This window comes from Meleagris gallopavo, chromosome 1, assembly GCF_000146605.3.
Source record: "Meleagris gallopavo isolate NT-WF06-2002-E0010 breed Aviagen turkey brand Nicholas breeding stock chromosome 1, Turkey_5.1, whole genome shotgun sequence".
Lineage (NCBI taxonomy): Eukaryota > Metazoa > Chordata > Aves > Galliformes > Phasianidae > Meleagris > Meleagris gallopavo.
The window spans coordinates 177,800,644-177,804,468 of record NC_015011.2 but is presented as its reverse complement, the minus strand read 5'-3'; positions in this window follow the sequence as shown (position 1 = coordinate 177,804,468).

The window sequence follows — 3,825 nt, the reverse complement described above, 5'->3', positions numbered from 1 at the left end:
TATGGATAACAGTTGCAGTTCTTGCAGAGAACAGTGAGTCTGCTATGTTGCTTGAAGGAAGGGAGAGGTAATCAAGTACAGCCTTTGCGTCGTAAAAAACAAAACAAAACAAAAAAACCTATTTACTTTTAGGGTGGAACATTTACATTGTATAAAAGATGTTATTCTTTGAGATAACAAGGGGCTGGTGGAGACTCTGGAAGTAGTTCTATTTCACAGCTTCTTGATGTGTGGGTGTACTCAACTTGCAGTAATTGAAGTAGCTGCCACTGGCAGAATCAGACCAGGTCATTGGTAGCTTGCTTGTGTTAGTCTGCAGGCAGGCCAGTGAAGCATGTTTCTGCAGTGAATAACTCTGTAGGGCTGGATCTGAAAGATCTGAGGAAGCTCTGTTGACATTTAGCTTGTCTGAGGTGCAGGCTTGGAAGAACTACTGTATCATCCTGCCAGTAAGCTGTGGTGTACGTGCTCAGATGCTTAATTCTCCTTCCAGTTGGATGTGGAAAACTGAAGTCTAGAGTTTAAATAAAGGATGGATTTGGGTCTGGATTTTGTTTGGCAGCCATGATTTTATGTTGATTTAGCAGACACTAGCAACTTCTTTCATTTCTGGTTCAAATTCCAAGTTGGAGAGACATCATAAAATGCTGTTTAAGTGATTTCTCATAGAGTATTGGTCTCAGGTTACTCTAACACAGGTTAGGTCCTGTGTTAAAACCTTGCTGAAGAATATAATCAATTACCTGTATAGCTGTAATCAAATGACCTGCACAAAATTTTTCCTTAAAATGACTAAGAGCTAATCTCTTAGAATTGCTTACAGCTCCAGAGGCTTCCACCTAGTCATGTTTGAACTGGTGTACCTGGTGTTACAGAAGAAATCCTGAATGGTTTAGAATTTACATGTACCTTTTCATTCAAAATGATGAGGCTAGCAGCTGTATTAAGCAGTGCTTATTCATGAACCTCAAGTTCCAAGAACAGGAATGTTGGCCAAACCTGTATGATTCTGGTGTTGATACTGGACATATCAGACAACTAGTGTCTTTTGTTTTCTCATCCACAATGGTCTGTCAGTTAAGGCCCACTTCTTGGTCACATCTTCAAAGGTAGCGTGGGTGCTACGCTCTGTTAGTTTGGGATTTTGTTGTTCACTGTGGAGATTAAGTTGTTCGAATGAACTCAGCCTGTTTTGCCAAAGGGGAACACTTTTTTCCATAATTCAAGGAAAATATTAACAATTGAATCAGAACCATAACCTTAAAATAAAAAGTTACGTTCTAGGTATGCACAGAATACCAAGGGCCTAATTAAAATATGTCCTAAAGAAAGAGCTTTTATGTTGCTATAAAAAGGCATTTTGTTTTCCCTTTGTCGGAATCGACGAGAGCTTGAAGCAACCAAAAGTTTCCTGATAAGTGGATTGTGTTAAGTATTACAAAGACATTAACAAAAACAAAACAAAACAAAACAAAACAAACAAAAAAAAAAAGCACTGAATTTCCTGAAGAATTTTGCTTATGATGATGCAGAAAGACAAGCCTATGCTTCAGTGGTAGAAATCTTCAGAGATGTAACGATCTTCTATCAACATCTGAAGTTTTATGAAGATAGATTTTCTATCCTTCGTAGAGGCGTCCTTCGTCAAGAAGTCCTGCAGTCAGTGATTTAAAAAATAAAATAAAAAGTTTTTACAGAGTTTTATTCTCGAGGGCTGAATTTAGAACTTTTGTCCCTCCCTATTTAGTTTTCACTACTCATTATTTTTTCATCAGTCATGGTGATGCTTGACTGTAGAATGGAAAATTTCTTTCCTGATTTTCTTTTTTCCTCTAGTGTAACAGCAGTGTCGTCTTCAATTTTACTCTCCATAATTTAGCAGTCAAGAAAAATGTAAATTTTTTCCATTTTGTAGGCCGTATAGTCAGCTAGTGTACCTGATTGGTGGTAGAGTACTTTTACTAGCTTTAGTCTTAAAAAGTGGATGCTGCAATGAATGGCACTTGGAAGGCTCAGCTGAAGAGAAGTGGTGCTGAGCTGTCTCTGCGAACAAAAAAAAAAAAGTATGGTAAGACTTTGATGCCACATACAGTAATGAGAAATACGGCCATCAGAGATACTAGCAAGAAATTTTCTGTGTTTTAACCAGTACTTTGAAGTCATTGCACATGCTGGTAACCTTCAGGATTACAATTTCCTTCAGAGCAGTGTATTTAACTTTCAGATTAGTTACACTGTAAGGATGATTGCTTACTTTGGCTCTTGGCTTTTGCACTGCTTATTGTGTGTTAATTATATTCTTTGTTCTGTTGTTGTGGGATCTGAGTTATAACTTTAAAAAATCAACTGAAAACACAGTTATTATGTACAGTGTATTCTGTAATTTTATTGCTTTGACATTGCTAGCAAATTCAATTCTTTAGCAGAATTTGTAGCATTGCAAGTTAAAATTCCTCAGTAACTTTTTGCTTTGAAAAATGCTGTCTGCAGCAGTTTCCACTTGTATTCACATTTTTAGTGATTTTGAAATTGGTATCTGATTCAGTGAAATTCAGAACACCAAATTCTTCCCTAATAGACAACAGCACAAGACAGATAATTGAAATTACTGAGTAGTATTTCAAATGATATTTCAATATTCTGTATACCAGAGGAAGTACATATTATTTATTGGATTTCCTTATTTAGCAGAAGTACAGAAGTTTGCATGTGGTAGACAGCATACCTCAGCAGAGCAAGTGCTTGGAAAATTTAAGTTCTGGTCTCAGTGGTACTCTGATATTTGGGAGATCGTAAAAACAGGAGAAGTGCCTTAGATTAGTAATCTGTGTAGATGTTATCTTGTCCCTCCAGTGTTTAATATAGACAGTTTCTTCATATTCTCATAGTGTTCTCCTGTGCAAAAGTAGCACAATTCTAGAAATGCGTGGACAATTGTGCATTAGCACAATTATGGAGATTTAAGCGTCAACTTGAACAGACACCAGATTTGAGGTAGTTTCAATACATTATGTTCTCAAATAGGCTATGTAATAGCTGCAGTATTCATCTTTTAATGCATTTAGTACTTTAGAATATCTTTTCCAATTTGCTTGAGAGAGGATCAGATTATTGAAGAGTGTAGTTCTCATTATGATGACCTTAGAGTTACAACTTCGTAGCAAATGCAGATGAGAAAAACCAACCCGCCTAATGTGAGCACAAAAAGTAAGATGCGTTGAATACAGATCTTACACAAATTGAATTTGTAAACTTAGAGCTTAACAGTCTCAGAACTTGTAATAGTTTACTTTCTAGTTGCTTTTTTTTTTTTTTAAGAAACTCTTCAATTCTTACATCATCATCTTGTGTTCTTAAAAACGAATGAGTTGTCAAAGTGGTTTGTTGTGCTAACATGAATGAAAGTATTAATAGAAATAAGATACTTGAAGATAGGAAATGTTTTAGTGCATAGTGCTGCCTAGCTTACAATTTCTGCTTGTCATTGTCTGGATACCTAGCATTCTGAGAATATGTAACTGAACAATTTCATTCCAAGACAATGTTTCTGCAGGGGTCTGTCTGAAAAACAAATTATGTAATTTTTCTGACTGTTTATTCAGGAATTTGATAAGCATAGATTCGAGCATAGTGTTTTGTGAGAGATGCAGATATCACATGAAACCAGAGTTGTGCAGGAAAGATCTTCAGGTAAAAATGTCTCGAAATACAGTGTATTATGCAACCTGAATTTTTCTAAAGCCCCAATTGTTAGCCATTGTTTTCAATATTTAACTCTTAACTGTGATATCTCTCTGTCAAAATTACTTTGTTCCTAATGTTTAA